This window comes from Carassius carassius, chromosome 27, assembly GCF_963082965.1.
Source record: "Carassius carassius chromosome 27, fCarCar2.1, whole genome shotgun sequence".
Lineage (NCBI taxonomy): Eukaryota > Metazoa > Chordata > Actinopteri > Cypriniformes > Cyprinidae > Carassius > Carassius carassius.
In genome coordinates, this window is record NC_081781.1 from 19677758 (window position 1) to 19702776 (window position 25019).

At 37.7% G+C, this 25019-nt stretch overlaps 1 long non-coding RNA gene and 1 other non-coding gene across 2 annotated transcripts in view; one reads left to right on the plus strand and one right to left on the minus strand.

Annotated features, from left to right (window-relative positions):
• Window positions 1–773: 773 nt before the first annotated feature.
• LOC132107309 (uncharacterized) overlaps window positions 774–25019 on the minus strand; it is a 30464-nt gene continuing 6218 nt past the window's right edge. The window contains exons 3-5 of the long non-coding RNA XR_009424268.1: window positions 3419–3499; window positions 886–982; window positions 774–803 (exon numbers count right to left, since the gene is read on the minus strand). This is a non-coding gene — a long non-coding RNA (uncharacterized LOC132107309). The remainder of the gene's footprint in view (window positions 804–885; window positions 983–3418; window positions 3500–25019) is intronic.
• On the plus strand, window positions 14130–14205 carry trnaa-ugc (transfer RNA alanine (anticodon UGC)). The gene has a single exon. It is a non-coding gene; the product is annotated as a tRNA-Ala (tRNA).

A 25019-nucleotide genomic window follows, 5' to 3' on the forward strand; every position in this document is an offset into this window, starting at 1 on the left:
GTTTATTGCTGTTGCGTTTGACATTTTAAGAAGTTTCTGCTATTGAAGTACTTGTGGTTACCATTGTGCAGAAGAGTAGACCACAAAAAGGTAAACACTTTTGACTCTATGAGCAATGTCTTCCCTAAAGCCAAAGGCAAGTAATATCTCGCTTCTTCATTATATTTACATGCCAAGTAAGTTATATTTAGCATATATGTTTGCTAGCTGTTGATTTTAAAAATCAAAAAAGATATTGATATTGATTGGTTCCAGGCCCACAGACCCATTAATGTAGCAAAATTATGTTTTATGCTACAAATGGTTAAGTCCTTAATTATTACATTCTTCTAACTCAATGAAAAATTATTTCATTAGAAGTTGTCAAAGTGTTGATGCAAAGTGTTGCATTATTACTACTTAAATAATTGAAATAAAGTAATAATGCTTTCACACTCATACTATAACTATGGCACAGATGCCCTCTAAATGGCACACATGTATACTGACATACTCTCTGCAAAAGTTTTACACATTGTTCTATAAATAAAAAATAAATACATGCAAATGATTACAGAAACTCAATGTTTGCCCTTTTCATGACTTTCTATGACATCTAAAGTCTAATAAAATGTTATGATATGGATTAATATTTTTAAGGAAAAAATAAGTTTAATATAATAAGTAAATAAGTAATAAATTTTTCATTGTGTTGTACCTGTCTGTACAGGAAATGCTGTAGCGTGTGCCATGGAGAGGAAAAAAGGAAGTATGACCTTACAATGTTGTAGCGTTAGCCATGGAGAGGTAGAGTTACACAGAGCCTGCAGGAAAAGATGAAGCTTTAGTTTTCTCATGTAGTACCACTTAAATCAAAATGTCATACATGTGGTTCCCATTACTCACGATTTGTTGGCCGTGCTCACTTGAGAGATTCTGTTTCTTCTCCTTAACCTTGTCGACTGCGCACTTTGTCATATGCGGGAACAGAATTTCATGGAAACTGCAATTGTCAAGAAACAGTTGCAGGAAACTTTTTGTGGATTCACAGGCTAAATTGATGCTCAATTACCAGACGCCACCTGATTCAAATATTCCACCAACGTTAAATAGTAATGACTTTATGAATTTCCTCACTGATAAAATAGATAACATTAGAAATACAATAGCGAATGTAGATTCTACAGCGTCTAACACTTCAGTTTCATCCATCGCACCCAAAGATAAACTGCAGTGCTTTACAAATATAGGACAGGAAGAGCTAAATAAACTTATCACTGTATCTAAACCAACAACATGTTTATTAGATCCTGTACCCACTAAATTACTAAAAGAGCCGTTACCTGTAGCCGAAGAACCGCTTCTCAATATCATTAACTCGTCGTTATCTTTAGGTCACGTCCCAAAACCATTCAAGCTGGCGGTTATCAAGCCTCTTATTAAGAAACCAAAACTAGATCCTAGTGTACTGGCAAATTATAGGCCTATTTCAAATCTTCCATTTATGTCTAACATTTTAGAAAAAGTTGTGTCTGCTCAATTGAGCACCTTCCTGCATAAAAATGATCTGTATGAAGAATTTCAGTCAGGTTTTAGGCCCCACCATAGCACAGAAACTGCACTTGTTAAAATTACAAATGACCTGCTTCTTGCGTCAGATCAAGGCTGCATCTCATTTCTAGTCTTACTTGATCTTAGTGCTGCGTTCGACACCATAGATCATGACATACTCATAGATCGATTACAAAACTATACAGGTATTCAAGGGCAGGCTCTAAGATGGTTTAGATCCTACCTGTCCGATCGCTACCATTTTGTTTACTTAAATGGGGTGTCATCTCATTTATCATCAGTAAAATATGGAGTGCCACAAGGATCCGTCCTAGGTCCCCTTCTATTTTCAATATACATGTTGCCCCTTGGTAATATTATTAGAAAATACGGAATTAGCTGCCACTGTTATGCTGATGATACTCAGCTATATATCTCAACGAGACCAGATGAAACTTCCCAATTATCTAAGCTAACAGAGTGTGTTAAAAATGTAAAAGATTGGATGACAAATAATTTTCTCCAATTAAATTCGGATAAGACAGAGATATTAATTATTGGACCAAAAAACACCACACAGAATCTTGTAGATTACAATCTGCAACTAGACGGATGTACTGTTACTTCCTCTACAGTCAGAAATCTGGGTGTTATATTGGACAGCAATTTGTCTTTTGAAAATCATATTTCCAATGTTACAAAAACCGCATTCTTCCATCTTAGAAACATTGCCAAGCTACGAAACATGTTATCTGTTTCTGATGCAGAAAAGCTAGTTCATGCTTTCATGACCTCTAGACTGGACTATTGTAATGGACTTCTAGGTGGTTGTCCTGCTTCGTCAATAAACAAGCTACAGGTAGTCCAAAATGCAGCAGCTAGAGTCCTTACCAGGTCAAGAAAATATGATCATATTACCCCAATTTTACAGTCTCTGCACTGGCTACCTATTAAGTTCCGTATCAGTTACAAATTATCATTACTTACCTATAAGGCCCTAAATGGTTTAGCTCCTGCGTACCTAACTAGCCTTCTACCACGCTACAACCCATCACGCTCCCTAAGGTCACAAAACGCTGGACTTTTGGTAGTTCCTAGGATAGCAAAGTCCACTAAAGGAGGTAGAGCTTTTTCCCATTTGGCTCCCAAACTCTGGAATAGCCTTCCTGATAATGTTCGGGGTTCAGACACACTCTCTCTGTTTAAATCTAGATTAAAAACGCATCTCTTTCGCCAAGCATTCGAATAATGTATCTCTTAAATTGTGAGTGTAGTTGCATCTGCATTTTTATTCTTTAGCTTGGGTTAAACTAATTTTACTTTGTTGGATCAGCAGCTATGCTAATGATGTCTCTATTTTGTTTCTATGTTTTGCCACGGGATTTACATCCCGTGGTAACTAGGATTTACACAAGCTCCAGTCTGGATCCAGAACACCTGAGAAGAGATGATGCTGACCCTCAGAGGACCCCAGATGATCCTAATCTTGAATCAACAAACAGAACTAACAATTATTGCTACATGTGTGACTGCATCCTATAATTACTATTAATTAATAATATTGATAGTTCATCATCTAGCTGACTACGTCTTGTATTATTATTATTATTTTTATTTTTCTAAAATCCTGTCAAACGTGCACAAACTACTAGCTACTACTAAATATTGTAGAAACATAATTTTCTGTAAAGTTGCTTTGTAACGATTTGTATTGTAAAAAGCGCTATACAAGTCAACTTGAATTGAATTGAATTGAATTGAATGCTCAGTAAGTTTACTGATATTATAAAGAGCTTTCCATCAAGCATCAAAGCAGGAAAACACCTGAGGAAATACGCACAAACATCCCAAACCAGGGCACTGAGAGGTCCAGCTGACCTAATATTACCTACACAGCTGCACTTTCACACACAACCACAGCAGTCCAGCACTGTTTCATCTTCATTTAGCATGATTCAGCAGGGCTGGTCTAGAATGGAGATGGTTTGAGAGAAAGGGAAGAGAACAGTGAAGTCAAATAATAACATTCACTAAACGAATAATATTCAGAAAATATTCTGAAATATGAACACTTTTTAAATGTATTTTTTTTTTTTTTTTACATTTTATTTTTAAATGTATTTAATGTAATCTCAGTGTCACACAATCCTTAAAATCATTATATTTTGCTAATTTGCTGCTCAGGAAACATTTCTTATTATTATCAGTGTTGAAAACAGTTGTGCTGCGTAATTTTTAAAAGTTTAAAGGCTCAGCATTTATTTAAATCAATGTAAAAGCCTTCTCTCACTTTTGATCAATTTAATGCATATTTGCTTAATAAAAGTACTAAGTACTAATACTAATCAAAGCTCTCAATAAAAAAGCCAACATTCTCGTGTAATGGGATTTCAGCCATAAACCACAACCACCTACATTGTATTCATCTTCCCAATATGAAAATCTGTTTTTTTTAATTATATATGATTAAGGTCATACTTCCTTTTTTTCTCTCTATGTCCAGGCTTCCTGGCATTTACTCCTTTTCTGTGTAACAAACACCACATTCACTGGAAGAAGTTCATTGGAAATTGCTTAACTAGATATGATAATAAACAAGCTCTCTTATGGTTACATTTATTCATTCTTCAAGATGGTGTAACACTGAACTTTACACCAATTCCACATCCAGCTGCCATAATGGAAACAGATGGTAGTGATGTTTTGGCTTATCAAATAGACCAATGCTTCCTTCTGACTGCATTAATATCTCTCTAGCACACATCCACTGTGAATGCCAAATCCATTTTAAGATTAAATGAGTTCGATCTGCTCTAAAACATAGTGAGTTGTCAGAAAGAACAACAGAATAGTTTGCCCAAACATTTATATTGGCTGAAATTTACTCAACCTCAGGCCATCAACTATTACTTTTTTCTTTATAGGAACAGATCTGGAGAAATTTAGCATTACATCATATACTGTACATGGATCCTCTGCAGTGAATGGGTGCTGTCAGAATGAGAGTCCAAATAGATGATAAAACTTAAGCGCTGAAACAATATGGCTGCCCACTGCTCCAGGTATGTGTACACTACTGTGTGCGTGCACTTGGATGGGTTAAATGCAGAGCACTAATTCTGGCTATGGGTCACCATACTTGGCCACACTTCACTTTTACTTTTCACTTCACAAGACATTAATTTAAAGACTGGAGTGGTGTGGATTACTCATGAACTATTGTGATGTTTTTATCAGCTGTTTGGACTCTCATTCTGACGGCACCCATTCACTTCAGAGGATTGATTGGTGATCTTGTGATGTAATGCTACCTTTTTTAAAACATCTGTTTTGTTGATGAAACAAACTCATTTACATCTCGGCTGGTCTGAGGGTCAGAAGAACATTTTCAACACATTTTTGGGTGAACTATTCCTTCGAAGTTTAACATGCATGAAAGTTTTTCCAAAATATGCATTTTAATTATACCTTGATTTAGCCTAATTATAAGGCAGGATTGCATGTATAGTATCCTTATTGAAGAAAGCAACATCCATGATTGAGGCCATTGAGGAAAGAGGATTGCTTATTATAAATTGTCCTAAATATGTTCTGTGCTTATTAATAAGAGTTTTGTGATGTTATCTTCGCAACACGCTATCTTCAGACTATTATTCAACTGAATGTTGACTCCAAAAAGAATACAAAAATCGTTAAGTGGATGCATAATGAAAATGAGAGTGATTCCTGAGGATTCCCATCTTTACAAATATTTGATGTTAATGCAGAGCATATTAGGTGTCTTTTGAGGTTTTCCGCTTGACTGTTCTTTGATTAAATTCCCCGGTGCTGCTTGTTAGTGAATGTTGTTTTAAGACAATGTTATTTTACAACTGGATCAAACAGTTTGGGATTCTAGTGCTAGATGAAAGACTGAATCCATCTCTTTACACAGTGGAACAACAGAACATGCTGTCCTGGACACAGACTGTGTTTGTGTTACTGTCTGTGCACACTGCCAATCTGATAATGGTGTAGTTTTCTTTGTTTTAATCAGGTACCGTTATAGGAAGTAAAGAGAAAGATGGAGTTAGATGCTCTCAGATAACCCAAACATTTCACCTATAGATTAAAAGCATCTAGGGAGACCAGATAACAAAAAAACGAATAGACTGAGACAAAGCGAACAGAGAAGAATGAGAGACGAGACTAGAAGGGGTTTGTAAAAACTGAAGTGAACTATGGTATAGGTGTACAACAGAAAAAAGACATTGGGTCCTTATTGTTATTGGCTTAACTTGTTTTAAAATGAAAATTAAGCTAGATGGGGTCTGGTCTGGTTTGGTCTAGTCCAGCAACAGCAACTGCATCAGATGAACTGTCCAGTTCAGGGATGAACCTTTTATAGCTATGTAAGAGGAGAGGAGTACAGGGAAATACAATGCCAACCTGAAAGCCTGACTTTGGTTCTTCTGCTTCAACGCAGTGTGGATCTCTGTGCCATAATTTCCCTGAGTAAACCCATAGAGACAATGGACCACAATCAAGAGCTGTCCACTCATGCCTCAAGGATGCTGGGACACAGAACAGCAGCTCAATACAATTGCATGTTGTGTAACCATTGCAAAATACCAGACAGGAGTCAACGTTGACGCACTGTAGGCCGCAGAGACTTCTGTATTGTCAAAGCCACAATTGCCAAACATTTAAGACTTTGTAAACCTGCCAATAATTGTTGTGGACGACAATTTTTAAAACTCTTGTTTGCTTGACGGGCTCATACATAAGAACAATGGCGTGGCTTTTAGAAAGAAAAACACTGAGAAAAAGACCTCTTCTGCCTTCACGTCTGTCTGCAAGCTAAATTTAAAGATTTTCTAGCTCATCAATCATCTCTATTGTATTTTCAAAGGCACAAAGCCATACCACATTTCTACTACCAGAGCTGAAACTGCAAAAAACAACTTTCGTGAGATTTTTCGTGTTGTAACATTGAACAGCCATTCTTCTCCATGTCTATCCACAGAATTAACAGATTAAACACATTACTCAACCCCTCCCCACATCCTCTGTCGCAATCTGTCATATAAATAACAACCTCACGTTCTTCATCAGTTGTCAAATTAAATTCAAACACATGGTTCAAAAATTCTGCATTTCAAATGATTTGCATGGTTTAGATTCACACTCAGAAAACCAGCATGAACATTTTAGAATAAACATAAAATGTGTTTGAAAACGTCCTGAAGCTGTTCACTGGTCAACTGGAAAACTGTTAAGCGCAATAAAATACAACGAACTCTGTGTATAATGACGTTTGACATATTTGCCTGAACATTGTTTGTCTGATGAGAACTAATTAGATTGTTCTGCATTGCTCTTTTATCAGCACTATGTTTCAGTCATGGGTCACTTTGTATAGAGAACTGATTACGTTATTTGATTAACCAGCTTTTTGCAATTATGTCATCACATGGTACTGTATATTCATATGAATTCACTAAATGTTTATTCTCTACTAAACAAACCAGTATCCAGGGCACTATCCTGTCTATCAGTCCAAAATAAAATTATTCTGAATTATGCAAACATCATATACTCCATGTAAACTAATTCAATGCCATGACTTTTACCGGTTGGCCTAATGTATATCAATAACTTTTGAGAGGTAAATTAAAAATAACATTTTATTTCCTTTTCTAAATTTTGGAGATTTGTAAACTCAAGCTACTTTATTTTCACTATCCTTCTTAAACAATAACCCCTGTATGTTTCATAAAAGCAGTTTGAAATATCATAAAGATGCTGAATTAATAAAAAAATTAATTAAAAATAAAATAATAAAATACCGAATTAAATACTCCTAACTTTTATTTGCTATATACTTTATTTAAATGCAATCTGATTGTTGCATCAAAAGTATCTTGTGATACATAATTATCAGATGATAAAAATGCTAACAATTTGGCTACATGATTTTAACAACTATTATAACTTGATATTATTTACAGATATCATATATTTGAATTGCAGGATTATTATAATTAACTAAAACTCAAATGTAAAATATAACTGACAAAAGAAGAAATTATAAAAACAAAACGTGTGAATAAATATGAATAAAAAACCCATCTCAGTGATACTAAAATAACACTGGTGAATTGTTTTCTATGAATTGTATTTACAACTGCTCTAGTTTGATGCATTAAAACAGTTTACACAATTATAAAATGCTGAATTACAGGTATATCACATGGAAAGTTAGAATATATTTACAAATGACATGCAAACAAAGACTGTTATGTTTATTTTTGGACAAGTTATGTGGTAACTTTAATTCTGCAGTGACAACATATTGTCAGTGACACAGGTCAATATATAACACAGATTTGGTGCAAAAAGGGTAATTGAACCCCAGCTTCATCCGTAATATGACCTGATGTCAGGGAAGGGTCACTTTCACACAGCCCAGACAAGCCTAAATCCATATGCTTCCTTGTGAAGGCTCCGCTCACTGTTAGTATGCATCTTAGTTCAGAGACAGAAGGCTGCTGGATGCTGTTGGCTGAGGATGTTTGGTATGATATCTACTCAAACACACACTGGGAAACCGTCTTTGATGTACGGCGTCTCTTTTGTCTTCACACCGTGTTTAAAGAGGTCCTCAAGACTCCAACCACTGGGTAAATCCAAAATGCCCCAGGACAAACCCATACAGACAAATACACTCCATGGGCTACAAAATAAAGCATCAAGGGAACTTTTTCCCCCATGCACAACAGGACAAAGACTGCCAAAGGACACCACAGAAAGCCAAATATTATTTGTTACCTGCCGTTTATTATTGATAATAAAAGAAAGAGACTGGATAAAGCTCAAATATGAGGTCATTCTCTATTAGCACATATTCAGACATAACTAAATAAAAAAAACTCATTCTGCATGGAACAGGTAAATAAAATTAAACCGGCAGAAAATTATAGTTTAGTGGGGGAAAATGAAAAATTAAGGACTGAAACTGGTCAGGCATTCTTAAAACAGCATCAAAGTTACTCGCTGCATCTGAAAACACATTTACAGCCACCTCATATCAATCAAAAGCCAACAGTCAGTTTATATAAGTCAATTATTCACAACATCAAACCCATTGTTACACAACCTATTACGCAATGCAGCACTCTCAGCCAAAGACACTTAATACAGGGGTTCAGCTTTATAGTTATGGTCCTCAGGGCATCTATAAAAAGCCTATCTGATTTAGTATTGATGTGTCATGGACTATATGCAGAGGTTGTGAGACAGAAATTGTGAGATGGTTTTAATAATCAACTACTGATCAAAAACATCTGTTTCGACAAAGTTTGATGTGAAGTCACCAGTTCTTGAATTTCAATTGAGGTAGCAGAAAGGATGCAGAATTGTGTTGATATGGACAGACAGTGAGATAGATAGATAGATAGATAGATAGATAGATAGATAGATAGATAGATAGATAGATAGATAGATAGATAGATAGATAGATAGATAGATAGATAGATAGATAGATAGATAGATCATTGATTAAAAATTTCATGGCATCTCAAAAAAGTTGTGGCACAGGCCATATTTACCACTGTGTGGCATCCCCTCTTGTTTTTAGGAATAGGAATGTTGTCCCATTCTTTTGCTCAGTTGCTCAACTGTCTCAGGTCTTCTTTGTCGCATCTTCCTCTTTATGATGCACCAAATGTTTTCTATGGGTGAAAGATGAAATCTGGTGTGCAGGCTGGCCATTTCAGTACCCGGATCCTTCTTCTACGCAGCCATGCTGTTGTAATTGATGCAGTATGTGGTCTGGCATTGTCATGTTGGAAAATGCAAGGTCTTTCCTGAAAGAGATGACGTCTGGATGGGAGCATATGTTGTTCTAGAACTTGGATATACCTTTCAGCATTGATGGTACCTTTCCAGATGTGTAAGCTGCCCATGCCACATGCACTCATGCAACCCCATACCTTTAGAGATGCAGACTTCTGAACTGAGCGCTGATAACAACTTGGGTTTTCCACTTTGCCACAGTCCATTTTAAATGAGCCTTGGCCCAGAGAAAACACCTGTGCTTCTGGATCCTGTTTAGGTATGGCTTCTTTTTTGACCTATAGAGTTTTAGCCGGCAACGGCGAATGGCACATTGGATTGTGTTCAACGACAATGTTATCTGGAAGTATTCCTGAGCCCATGTTGTGATTTCCATACAGTAGCATTCCAGTATGTGATGCAGTGCCGTCTAAGGGCCCAAAGATCATGGGCATCCAGTATGGTTTTCCGGCTTTGACCCTTACACACAGAGATTGTTCCAGATTCTCTGAATCTTTGGATGATATTATGCACTGTAGATGATGATAACTTCAAACTCTTTACAATTTTTCTCTGAGAAACTCCTTTCTGATATTGCTCCACTATTTTTTGCCGCAGCATTGGAGGAATTGGTGATCCTCTGCCCATCTTGACTTCTGAGAGACACTGCCACTCTGAGAGGCTCTTTTTATTCCCAATCATGTTGCCAGTTGACCTAATAAGTTGCAAATTGGTCATCCAGCTGTTACTTACATGTACATTTAACTTTTGCGGCCTCTTATTGCTACCTGACCCAACTTTTTTGGAATGTGTAGCTCTCATGAAATCCAAAATGAGCCAATATTTGGCATGACATTTCAAAATGTCTCCCTTTCAACATTTGATATGTTATCTATATTATATTGTGAATAAAATATAAGTTTAAGAGATTTGTAAATTATTCCATTCCTTTTTTTACTGACAATTTGTACAGTGTCCCAACTTTTTTGGAATCGGGTTTTGTAGATAGATAAATAGATAGAAAGACGGATGGATAGACAGAGAACAATGGACATAAAGACAAACAGAACAACAGACAGACAGACAGAGAGAGATACAAACAGAACAACAGACAGACAGATACAAACAGAACAACAGACAGAAAGACAGATAGACAGACAGCTAAAAGAAAGATAGAACAACAGACAAATTAAATGACACAGACAGACATATGCAAAAGACAGACAGAAAGAAAGAACAACAGACAGACAGACAGATAAAAGACAGATAGAAAGAACAAAGACAGTTAAAACAACACAAACAGATGGAAAAACAGACAGACAGAACGACAGACAGATAAAAGACATAGAAAGAACGACAGACAGATAAAACGACAGACAACCATACAGACAGAAATAAAGAATGACAGATAGACACAGACAATGACAGACAGACAGATAAAAGACCAATAGAAAGAACGACAGACAGATAAAATGACACGGACAGACAGACAGAAAGAACGACAGACAGAAAAACAATAGAAAGAACGACAGAGAGATAAATTGACACAGACAGACATATGGAAAGAGACAGACAGATAGAACAAATTCCACTTCTAGCTTCCTGTGGGGTGCGGCCTATTCAGTTTAATTCCAAACTATGCTAATTAACCTCATTTATCCATTCAACAGTGTTCCAGCAATGGACCTCTTATAGCAGCTCCAGGGTATGTTTATTTCAAGCTGCATATGCATGTCATGTAAATAATTTTACTTGTCCGTTCTCCAATCTCAAGTGCATAAATATATCCTTTCAAAACGCCATTGGATATCAATATCCAGCTGCTCTAAAGTCTTCAGCCCCCACCACTAAATCCAAACTCCTGCATATTGGCATGACAGAGTCAAACGGCAGGGGCCTCTGAACTCCAGTGCTATTACTCATACTGTTACCCAAGCCCAGAATATTTCAACACCTCACAGGCACTAAACACACGTGCACAATGACATCTACTTCCAGTAACGTAACGAAAGGCTTTACTTTTCTTTTCTTTAATTCTACAACAAAGTGTCACTTCAAAGTAATACCTTTAGTCCTAGCCTAGTAAAATGCCTTGACAAGTACAATGTCTGGGGAAGAGCTTGGTAATCTAGTCCCATGAAGAAAGCGCATTTATTTATAAAGAGCTTTATACAATACAGACCATTTCAAAGCAGCTTCACAGTAAAAGAGAAAAATAATATTAAATGCTGCAAAATTCAGCAATTAAATGACTTCAATTTCAGCAGTAAAACAGCTCTACAGAAGATATTTGTGTAATTATTCAGCTCAATTTAATTTATAATTGATTCAGTTCAGTTAAAACTTGATTTAGTTCGGTTTCACTGTTGCAAAGGTGATCAATTATGGAACCAATAAAACTGAACTAAACTAAGCTAAGATAAACTAAACGAAATGAAACTAAACTAAATAACAAATAATTAAATAAATAAATAAATATGTCACAATCTTTCAAACTCTCAACCTGTTCTCAAGAATAACAGTATTGATACCTGTATATCCTGCTGGTGTACAGTTACCTTTATTACACAGAGCCGGAGAGCATTGCAGAAGGATGTGGAAGACAGGCTGGAATAATATTTGACATAATTAGCAGGGGAGGATAAACAGAGCTGCACCTGGTCTCTCTGCAGCAGCCTTTCGCTGCATGCTGGCACTGGATCTCTGGGATATGCTCATGCTTGGCTTTCAACCGGCCAGTGAGGCTAAAGGAACCGAGCCATGATACACATGTAAGAGTTTGCAAGAGGTTAGTGGTGAGGTTTTGGTAAAATTAAGAAATCTGTGTCATGACTAAGCCAAATGCATCCATTTTGGAGGCCAAATTTTGGTAGAACTAGCATAAAATGTAATTTAGAATCACATGCCGAAGCGAGCATTCTTTAAATTCAATTTATAATACAATAAAGCAATTACATTTAAAGTCTTAGCTTGTTTTGGCATACGTTTGAAATTAATCTTTTAAATGTCTAAATATAGTGATTCAGCTGGGGAAATAATAAGCCATTATGTTTAATAAGATTCAGGTGGCTGGGGTGTAATAGTGAGAGTGATAGGTGAGCGCAGACATGTCATTTAAATGTATGTTGGCATCAGAAGGATACAAGGTCTCTTGTGGAGAGGGGTGAAATCGGAGTAAACACTTGGCATACCGCATCTATTGTGTATGTGTTGAAACATGTTCTACTGGGATCGAATGGTTACTCAATAACTGGGTGACGAGATATGTTGTTTCGATGTTTGTGGTTACTCCCATGTCGTTCCAAACACATAAAACCTTTGTTAATCTTCAGAACACAGATTAATATATTTTTTCATATAATCTAAGATCTTTCTGACCCTACAAAGACAGCAATGCAACCGACACATTCAAGGCCCAGAAAGGTAGTAAGGACATCATTAAAAAATAGCCCATGTGACATCAGTGGTTCAACCTTAATTGTATGCTATATTTTAAGCCATGACAACAAAAACTATGACTTTATTCAACTATTTCTTCTCTTCCATGTCAGTCTTCATGAAATTAGATTCCTAAGATTAAGGATGAACCACTGATGACACATTGACTGTTTTACTGATGTCCTTGCTATGTTTCTGGACCTTGATCATCGTAGTAACCTTGCTGACTATGGAAAGTCAGAAAGCTTTCGGATTTCATCAAAAATATCTTAAATTGTGTTCTGAAGATGAACGAAGGACATTCGGTTTTGGAACGACATGAGGGTAAGTAATTCTTTTTTGAATGAACTATCCCTTTAATTTAGTCCAAGGCCCATTTCCAGGAGAAAGGTCACAAGATCAAGCTCCTTTCCCTTAATAATTATGTTCTCCAACCAGTCTCAAACTAAAGGAAACAGATGAGGGCATCGTTAGGCAATTAAAAGGTTTCCTGGGTAACATGCGATCCAGACTACCTGTGGGCTCACAGAGGGATTCTGGTTTAATGTGAGGCCTTCTGCTCCTGACGGATTACACGATTCTTTCTACCTAGCGATGTCATACCAGTCATAAATACAACAACAATAACCGAAACCAGATGCACGCCATCATTTCGAACCATAAACCCCCAAAACTGGCCCTGGCTGAGGTTAGACCGCATGCCCTGTAGTCTTTGAGCAGACTGTTTGTAATTGGACCCATATCTCACTGATCATTTATGTGTAGGGTGAGTGGCATTTGTAGCCACGCACATGTTTCTCGTTGTGTTTTCCGACAATGAATCTGTAAGGGAACAATGAATACATCCGATTCAGGAATGAAACACATGACCTCGGCAGGACTTGGGAGTTTTAATATGACATGCCTCTTGTAGGACACCAATAAGTTTGGTGCCACTGACATTATAACAGAGAGGCTCTTCCTGAAGACCTTTGTAACCAAGCAAGGCTGCTTTTGTTATGAGAAAGTGAAAAATCAGGGACATATTTCTGAACTGTTTGTTCAGTGATGTTCATGCCCCTATACTTTAGTCCAATATTTCCCTTGGAGCAATCCCAGAGCTAGCTGAAAAACCCTGAGCAGGCCCCATGCAGAGTGAAATTGAACAAAAGGAAAAATCTGTTCATGTTCAGCGCATACTTTTCAAGAAGGAGGAAACAGTATGTTATCTGATGAACCTCAGGCATATTCTTACTCTACTGTTAGGATTTTCAAGTATCTTTTTACAATGTCTTAAAGGGATAGCTGACCCTAGTTTAACCACCAACATGTTGTTTCAAACCTGTATGACTACATTTTTGGTAACTGGGGATGTAGCTCAAATGCTGGTAGAGCAAATGCTTTGCATGTATGAGGTCCTGGGTTCAATCCCCAGCATCTCCAATCACTATTGAAACTTTAGAGGCAGTCATGGCCTAATGGTTACAGAGTCGGACTTATAACTCAAACATTTGATGTTGACTGATATTTCAACATTAAAAAAGATAGTTTATTCTTCTGCATTTAAACATAGTATTTATGTTACACAGCTGTATTACTGTATTACTGTAGCAACTACATATATGCATTTTATGATTGATTTAAGGTGCAGTTACGTTTACTGTTTTTCTGCTAAATTTCACACACAAAATCCAGTCAATCTAATAGACAATTCTCTAAAATGTAACTAATGTGACAGTACCTTTCGTCTGCTATTTGAGAGCCAATATCAAACCAGACATGCAGGCCAATTTTTTAACCACTGCTGTACATCACATTTAAAGAGCCTGTATACAAATTTATACGGATTTACAATCGCAGGTCTTCCAAACAGCTCTTATTGTTTACTGAAACTCAGGACAATGCCCTCATTGCATAAACTGTGGTAGTGCTGTATTATTTTGCTTGATGTACTACATACTCAAACAGGACAAAGCGAACAGTGGTTCACTTAAGTTTACATCTCATCTTCAATTAACCACAATGTTGAAATTGAACGTGCAGAAAATCGAATCCCTGTAGGCAGAATTCTCTGAAATGCTAACAAATCCTCAAGAAAAACATCAGTGTACTACAACTAAATTACATCCAATTGTAGTTTCACAAGTAGTGGTTTGAATGCTTGCAGATCGTGAGCAAAGGTCATGTGAAGTCTGGATGAATCTGGGGTGAAAAAAAAAGCATCTCCACAAATATGTAAGCTAACACTTTGAGAAAAAAGCCACAGAAATAAGTTACATGACTTACTGACAGGGACAAAACATTTCAACTCGCACATTTCTCAATCTGAGGCATGAAATGTCACATGAAGTCCTCCCAGGACACTGTGATGCATGAGATGAGACCTGAAACCTTTGGCTTGGTATTCAAAGGGATGATCTATCTAGCGACTAAATGCCAACTCAAAGGCGCCATGTGTAACTGATATTTGATTGAGGTGGACTGCTAAGGGAGTGTTATATTCAGCTAAAATGATCACACGTATCGCAATATTTTGAGGAGGCACTGCCTCCCTTGCCCCTGATATATATGATTAGTGTAATGGTCTGACTGACCAAATAAAAGTGATAATGTAATAAATGTAAATGAAAAAAACATTTAGTCAGGAAGGTTTACAAGGTCTCATAACATGCCGGTATTACCGTAATTATGAGATGACAAGCCAGAGATATCAAAAAAATCTAATTTTACAAGTTTTAAGCACAAAGTTTTATGAGGCTGTGAGCATTATTTACGTAATCCCGTAATTATGGTAATTCCACGTGACATAAATGCACCATGAGTTTTCTCATCACATGACAACAAAATGCACGTGATACATTAAATAGAGAGAATGCTAATAATAATCAGATACAATTAATATTTAAAGGCAAAATGAATTCACTGCACATTCTGCAGTAAATATTCCCTGGTTGAAGGTTAGGAACAATATTTTTTATTACTCTGGTCAGTTTAAAATACAATGCCTACTCTCTTTTTTTTCCCAGTTGAATCACATTTTTTAAAGAAATTTTAAATAATGTAAAAGATTCAAGCGATAAAAACAAAACCAAGACAAGCATAATGTCATTGAGAAAATACCTTTCAATAACTTCCTGTTTTATGAAAGACTTCTTACGCACTGAGCATCTATCACTCATATCAGTCATGTTACTGTAAGATTACTCAGATATTGTGATTTTGAAGATTTGGACATCTATGATACGTGTGATAAATTCAGCTTATTATTATGATTGTTACACACAGTTAGCATGACTCAGCAGTCCATCGCAATCAAATATTCAGCAACAGTCAAAAGTTCAAGATTTGGTTTTTGGAAAAAGTCGGTTATGCTTTGGGACAAGCATCATGTCATTGACCAATTTTCGTTTCAGCAATTTTTTGTTTTAGTTCAGCAAGTTTTATAAAGGACTTCTTATGCACTAAACATCTAACTCTACATTCAGTTGAGAGTTTAGACATATGTTGCACAAGTTGCTTTAAACATTTGCAATCTTGAGATCCACTTGAGACTACAAGAGGATATTGGCTTCAGTCTTTAAGAGCACTTAGAAAGCCAAGGTCTCTTTTAAGAGGTCCCACGCTGTATTCAGTTGCTTATTAAATATGATTGACAACTAATAACTGTGTATTTCATGTTTAAATACAGTTATGGGTAATAAAAATAGTAGTTAATCGATATTTGATGTCAAAATTTGTATTAAAAGGTCAGGTTTTTCTTATATAATGACAGTCAGTTCAGAGCGAGGCATTGCGTTCACACTACGACTACGTCATTGGGATTGATCTGTTTGTGTTGGTTCAGGCTGCTGTTTTGACTGTCCTTCCTGGTTGTAGGAGAACCAGCTCAAATCACTAAACAGACGTCATTGGCTGCTCGTCTCGGGACTTTCTGGAGGTCAGAAACAAGAGGAGTGAGAAAAATGCTGATTATTTTGAGACATGGAACATATCTGCTTGGGTTTAAAGATGAACTCAACATATTTAGGCCACACTTTAGATAAGATTTAGGAAATGAATGGGCCACACAAGATGTGTAACTGTATATTTTTATTTTATGTAACACATATTGTGTTTAAAATCTATTTAATATTTATTTAATTCTCCAAGCAATATAAAGAGCATGTTATGTCTGTAATGACTTAGTCCTATTCTTAAAGGGATAATTGCCCTAAAATTCTGTCATTATTTTGTCATTTTCATTTCGTTTCAAATCTGTATGACTTTTTTCTTCAGTGGAATGTAAAGAAAGATATTATGAAAAACATTTTTGTCCTTAGAGTGGAAGAAAATATGTTGATTTGGACGACACTGACTTTCACTGCATGGACAAAAATGCTTTTAAGTGGTTCTCGCAGAGAATTTTCTTTTCAGTAAAGCTATGCTTTCATTCTGTAGAATTACAGTAAAACATACACATCCACAGAAATATGCACTCATAAAGATGCCATGCAGGACCCATAAAGCAGCTGGGTCTGATTTCCACTCAACTCTGGTGCCTTTAGGAAGTTGTTAAACAGAGATACACAAAGAGGGCATGGTCCAAGTCAGCACTGATGTAATACAAGGTAGCGACTGATGTCATTTTAAAAGAAATCTGTATAAATTTCAAGTTTTGCTTAATAAGAAAGTGTGAAAGAGTATAGAGAACTTCAGGGAAGGAGTTTTAACCTTCAGAAACTGACCTAACATCATGATTTACAGTTTTTACAAAACTATAAAAGTCACTAATTAGTTCATTAAATATCTGTTATTATGTCAAATCTGTTTACACACCTGCATTTTAAAGCATATAATAAGGTGTGTCTCTGTGTACATATGTAAACTTGAATTTTAACAGCAACACTACTAGGTTAGATCACATTTTGTCTCATTTTTGTCATGAGAAAAAAGCAACTTCTGTCTCACATTAGTATATGCATAGAGTGTGTATAAAGTAAGGATTTAGTGTAAATATTTTTGTTTAATGCCATTCAATAGTTTGGGGTCTATTTTTATTATTTATACTGCATGTTTATCTATACATTAAACTGATCAAAATGAATATTAAAGACTTACATTCACATTGTTACAAAGCACAGGTGTGTTTGTACACAGGAACCATTAAACAAACATCTTCCTGAGGCCTACGTGACAAACGTTTGACGTGATTGACGTGTGTTTTCTAGTTCAAACGAGGAAGTCACAACTACAAACTGAACTTTCTCCAGATAATTTCATTGTTAATAATAGCACATCTTGAAAGAAAACAAACAATAATAAGATTATGTTATTTTATAGGAAACACTACTGTATCAGATCAGGATGTGCCAAAGAAAACACAAGATAGAGATTATTTATATTACAGATAAATATATTTATCTAAACATAACATATAAATATACATATACATCTAAATATCAACTGCTATATATATATATATATATATATATATATATATTTAATTTAGCAATTTATATTTATATACATTTTTATACATGATAAATATTCAGAACTACATATTTACAATGTACATTTATATATTCAGACTTAAGCATATATTCATATTTACTTATTTTATATATATATATAATTTTCATAATCTGATATATAAATATACAGTATATTTTAAATTTGCTTCTACATATTCAGACTTCATTATGAAATTACACAAGGTTTAAAGATGTACTTAAGTGAATCAAAAAAGTTAAACCAAACACATTTAATTTGACAAAACAATAATACATTATTGTTTCAGTGAAATTTAGATGTAATTTAATTGTCTAAAAACACTACATTGACACTACAGTAAGTATATTCTTTTAAAATATATTATTTCCCTAATAAGTACTTTTTTTAAATAAAATACTTTATCACAAGAGAAGCAAAATTAAAGGAAAAGTTCACTCAAAAATGAAAATTATATAATTATTTACTCACATTCATATTATTCCGTATCTGTGCATTGTTTTTTTTGTTTTTTTCAGACACAAGACAGGCAAGAACCAATCATGTTCATTGTTATTTACATCCAACATAATTAATTAGAAACCTGCTTAATTACACAGAGATTAATTTACAAGTCATTTTATATGTAGTTGTCATAAATGAAAAATGAGTTGGGATAAATTAGTCTGGATCACATTTATTGTGGTTATTTTTTTTATTAGACTTGATTGCCCGTGATCACTTTGAACTGTTCTTATATGTCACAGGAGAAAAAAATAACACCATGCAGATTTGGAATGACATGAGAGTGAATAAATAATGACTGAATTTATATTTTTGGGTGAACTGTTCCTTTAAGACATGTTACTGTTAAAAAGAGGGTTTCGGAAGCCCCCTCGCTTCATAAGACAGATCTAATTTCGATTACACAGCTGCAGGACATGTGTCTCTAAAATAAACATTAAAAACAACCCATTTCATTCATGAACACACTGAGTCAGCTGTGTCTGGAGACTATAGCATCATCTCATGAATGTACTCAGTGCCCTTGCAGACAGGGACATGTACATTGACCTTGTCTTGAGCTTGCCTTGAGCTCACCCTGTCAATCCCCTCGTGTGACGTTCTTTGTCTTCCTGCCATTGTATGCTTGTTGAGGAGGAACGTTCTAAAATTGGCTTTTTGTTTGAGAGTTTACTCAACAGCACGGTTTCCTTTCATTGCTCGTGCAATTCCACACTTACTGATACATCTTTAAAATTAGTCGACCAAACAGGAACCTGTGCGGATGAAAATTGGGATGCTTAGAGTGGGTGGACATCTTCCTCCTCTGCTTTATTTTTACACTGTGAAGGATCCAGTTTCATAACATCTCATATTTCCAGTTGTTATCTGGGCATGTGGAAATCATGGACGATGTACTCCTCGCGCAACACGATCTCTCCACTAAATACATTCTAGTGGCTCCCGTGGGAAACACTCGCGGCTCGGCCTCCACATATACAACATGATGTAATGTTTGCATAGGCTACATAATGAACTCGCTGAAGTTCTTGATTCCTTCATAAATAACAGCTTCACAGTCATTCTAATCTGGTTATGAGCTGATGCCAGATGCATTTCAGCTTAGAGGCAAAGGATGTTGGCGATTTCCAGGTGAATGAGAAGTTTCCAAAAAGTAAAAGCAGAACAATACAACTTGCGGTGACTCTTAGAAGTTGGAACAGCGCTGACATCCGGAGCTGAGCAGGGGATTGTGTCGGGCCAGACCTGCTCCAGGCCTCCATGAAAGAGGTAGTGGAAAAAGAAATGAAGCTTTGATTTCTAAATCTCTCATAATGTCTTGTTCTGTAAAAGCCCAAGTCCCGTGAGTTGATGGCTTGCTGGATAATGCCTCTGGTGTTTTTCAGGTCTTTTACAAAAGTAAACAATGTATCTTTTACATTGTCGTCCATGTTTTATGGATAGTGGCATGAAGACATGGAGGCACACTCAAAAGTAAATAAATATTTTCAACTCACACTGTGCAAAAATAGGGAGTGTATAATCTTTTACAAATTTTTGACCATAGTTTCATCTAAAAATCTAATTCATTTATTATTAGTTAATTTAATAAAACAGTTGTTATAAAGCTTTCAAAGTTAAAAGTGCAAAGGTTATAGCAGTGAAGTATAGATAATAAAATTATATTGACATTACTTAGAGTAGAGTTTTAAATATTTTTTTACATTTTTAAATGGTGCTATAAAGTCTCTTTTGCTCACTTTATGCATTTGTGTGATCAAAATTAGAGTATATATATATATGAATGATTTCTCTTGGATGATGTTACACTGAAGGCTAGGGTAATGTAGCTTTGCCAGTACATAGATAAATGTAATTTTAAAATATATTAAAATAGAAAACATTTTAAATTGTAGGAATATTTCACAATATTATTGTTTTTACTGTGATTTAATATAAAAAAGCCTTGGTGAGCAAAAAAACTTGAAATATAATTTTCAACTTTTGACCAGTAGTGTATATATTTGTGGAATTCTTTACATCATTTAAAGAAATATAAAATAACATATTTTACAACCTCCTAGTGAATATATTATGGCTTTACTGTAGTAGTTGAAAATAGCGTAAAATGAAATATTTTTTAAGGGATTGTTTGAATGAGAACCATTTAGACACAGGTTCTCTTTTCCATAAGCACTCGTGTACACGTTAACCCAGTGGAATAGATGTAAAGATGGAATAGCCAACCGCAGCGACTGCAGGGGTGAAGAGGAAGAACAACAGTTCAGGAAAACTGTAAAACAAATTCCAGTTTTCCTGATATCTGCCCTGTAGTGGTCCCAATATCGGCACTCCATCCGACCCCCTTGCTTCCTGAGATTTCCTGTCTATTCCCGGCCCATCCGGTCCCTGGCATGATCCGACTGTTGCTCAGGCAGATCCGGACAGGGAGACAGCAGGGAATTTATTTTCCAGACGTGCAGAGCCCCCACACTGCTCCCAAAGAAAGTGGCATCAGAGCCTATCACACGCTATTTAAAGATGACCCGAAGTGTTTAAGCGCATGTCGGAGTGTGTTACTGATGCTGGGAATGTTCCCTGATAGCTCTTCTGGAAAGTGCCACAGTCAGTTTGGCACCACACACACACTTCCTTGGAAACCTACTTTTAAATTTACTTTTGTGGGATGTTTCAGCACAGGAAAACACTATTTTTAAGTAAATATATTTGTCTGAGGACATATTTTCTTTTTTTGGAGAAATCTATTTTTTTTTTACTTGGTTTAATTCCTTTAGCCTAATACCTCTAGCCTGATCTGTTTTCTTTCTTTCTTTTCATAATCATAAAGCCTTCAATAATGGCAATAAAAACTGACACTACTTATTTTATGTTTTTAATACATTTTAGTTTAAATAATAAATAAATAAATACATTTGTCTAAAGCAATGTTGCAAAAATATCATCAAATGAGTTTCACCTTCCACAGATCATTTTTTTTAAATCATCTATTCTTACAGTATGTCACTCCTATTTAATTTGTTTGGCTTTTTTTCACAAACAAGAAATAAAACAAAACACACACAAAGAAGAAAAAAAAAAAAAAAAGTCCAAAAACAAAAAAAGCACAGAAAAACACCTTGTATGTAACCATTCGTGAAATTGTAGCTTTTGATCTCACAAGTATAAAATGGGAACAAGTGAAAATAAGAAAGGGAAAACTGAATCTGTTCTGAGACTATTGAAAGCAGTGGGGTTATGGTTCTTTTAAGAGTCACCTCAGTGTGTGACATTTAAAGGGGTCATATGAAGTGATTTCAATGTTTAATTTCTCTTTGGAGTGTTCTAACACGCCCCCACATCTCTACGTCACTATGTGGGAAGATTTGCATAACGCCACCAAGATGTTCATGCAAAGAATCTTTGTTTGTCCTTGCAAAAGAGGATGATATCTGCTTCATCATGCCTGGAGCTGATGGGTGCTGGTCGCTGAGGAAATACATCAACTTTGCCCTATGGATCACCGGATCAGCTTTCCTCGTGGACGAAGCAGAGTCCAGCCCGGGGTTGTCACGTAGTTGCCACAAGCTCCTTGTTGAATCCACCAGCCGCACCGTTCTCACTCAAGCTTGCCTCCACTCACTCTAGGCCACGACTCACTCTAGGCCTCCACTCACTCCAGGCCTCCGCTCACTCTACCGTGACTCACTCTATGCCTCTGCTCACTCCAGGCCTCTGCTCACTCTACCGTGACTCATTCTATGCCTCTGCTCACTCCAGGCCTCCGCTCACTCTGGGCCATGACTCACTCTAGGCCTCCACTCACTCCAGGCCTCCGCTCACTCTACCGTGACTCACTCTATGCCTCTGCTCACTCCAGGCCTCCGCTCACTCTACCGTGACTCACTCTATGCCTCTGCTCACTCCAGGCCTCTGCTCACTCTACCGTGACTCATTCTATGCCTCTGCTCACTCCAGGCCTCCGCTCACTCTGGGCCATGACTCACTCTAGGCCTCCACTCACTCCAGGCCTCCGCTCACTCTACCGTGACTCACTCTATGCCTCTGCTCACTCCAGGCCTCTGCTCACTCTACCGTGACTCATTCTATGCCTCTGCTCACTCCAGGCCTCCGCTCACTCTGGGCCATGACTCACTCTAGGCCTCCACTCACTCCAGGCCTCCGCTCACTCTACCGTGACTCACTCTACTGTGACTCACTCTATGCCTCTGCTCACTCCAGGCCTCCGCTCACTTTAGGCCACGAATCACTCTAGGCCTCTGCTCACTCCAGGCCTCCGCTCACTCTAGGCCTCTGCTCACTCCAGGCCACTACTCACTCTAGGCCTCCGCTCACTCTAGGCCTCTGCTCACTCTACCGCGACTGACTCTAGGCCTCTGCTCACTCTATGCCTCTGCTCACTCCAGGCCTCCGCTCACTCTACCGTGACTCACTCTACTGTGACTCACTCTATGCCTCTGCTCACTCCAGGCCTCCGCTCACTCTAGGCCATGACTCACTCTAGGCCTCTGCTCACTCCAGGCCTCCGCTCACTCTAGGCCTCTGCTCACTCCAGGCCACTTCTCACTCTAGGCCTCTGCTCACTCTACCGCGACTGACTCTAGGCCTCTGCTCACTCTAGGTCTCTGCTCACTCTACCGTGACTCACTCTACTGTGACTCACTCTATGCCTCTGCTCACTCCAGGCCTCCGCTCACTCTACCGTGACTCACTCTACTGTGACTCACTCTATGCCTCTGCTCACTCCAGGCCTCCGCTCACTTTAGGCCACGAATCACTCTAGGCCTCTGCTCACTCCAGGCCTCCGCTCACTCTAGGCCTCTGCTCACTCCAGGCCACTACTCACTCTAGGCCTCCGCTCACTCTAGGCCTCTGCTCACTCTACCGCGACTGACTCTAGGCCTCTGCTCACTCTATGCCTCTGCTCACTCCAGGCCTCCGCTCACTCTACCGTGACTCACTCTACTGTGACTCACTCTATGCCTCTGCTCACTCCAGGCCTCCGCTCACTCTAGGCCTCTGCTCACTCCAGGCCTCCGCTCACTCTAGGCCTCTGCTCACTCCAGGCCACTTCTCACTCTAGGCCTCTGCTCACTCTACTGCGACTGACTCTAGGCCTCTGCTCACTCTAGGTCTCTGCTCACTCCAGGCCACTACTCACTCTAGGCCTCCGCTCACTCTAGGCCATGACTCACTCTAGGCCTCCGTTCACTATAGGCCACGACTCACTCTAGGCCTCTGCTCACTCCAGGCCTCCGCTCACTCTAGGCTACGTCTCACTCTAGGCCTCTGCTCACTCTAGGCCTCTGCTCACTTTAGGCCTCCGCTCACTCTAGGCCATAACTCACACTAGGCCTCCGCTCACTTCAGGCCTCCGCTCACTCTAGGCCATGACTCACTCCAGGCCTCTGCTCACTCCAGGCCTCCGCTAACTCTTAGTCTCCACTCACTCTAGGCCTCTGCTCACTTCAGGCCTCCGCTCACTCTAGGCCACAACTCACTCTAGGCCTCCGCTCACTCTACCGCGACTGACTCTAAGCCTCCACTCACTGTAGGCCACGACTCAACTCTAAATCTCCGGCCTTCGCTCACTCAAGGCTGCGGTGTGTGACACTATTTTGTTGAGAAAGCGAAACTACTTTCTTTGACCTTCCAAAAGAGAACATGACTAGAAATTGTGTTTATATCATGTTTATAATGGGGTTTAATGTTTATGTCTCATCGCAATCACAATAAGTTAAGGGGTGTAACGTTTCAATCACACGCTTGAGGTATTCGGCCAATCACAATGCACTGGATAGCTGGCCAATTACAGCACACCCCGCTTTTCAGACCGATGAGCCTTGTAAAAATAAACGAGTTTCAGCAGGTGGGGCATAGAGGAGAAACAATAATGTACAGTATGTGGAAGTCTTAAAGGGATAGTTCACCCAAATAGCTAAATTATGTCATTAATAACTTACCCTCATGTTGTTCCAAAACCCTTAAGACCTCCTTTTATCTTTGGAACACAGTTTAAGATATTTTAGATTTAGTCCGAGAGCTCTCAGTCCCTCCATTGAAGCTCTGGGTACCGTATACTGTCCATGTCCAGAAAGGTAAGAACAACATCATCAAAGAAGTCCATGTGACATCAGAGGGTCAGTTAAAAATTTTTGAAGCATCGAAAATACATTTTGATCCAAAAATAGCAAAAACTACGACTTTATTCATCATTGTCTTCTCTTCCGTGTCTGTTGTGAGAGAGAGTTCAAAACAAAGCAGTTTGT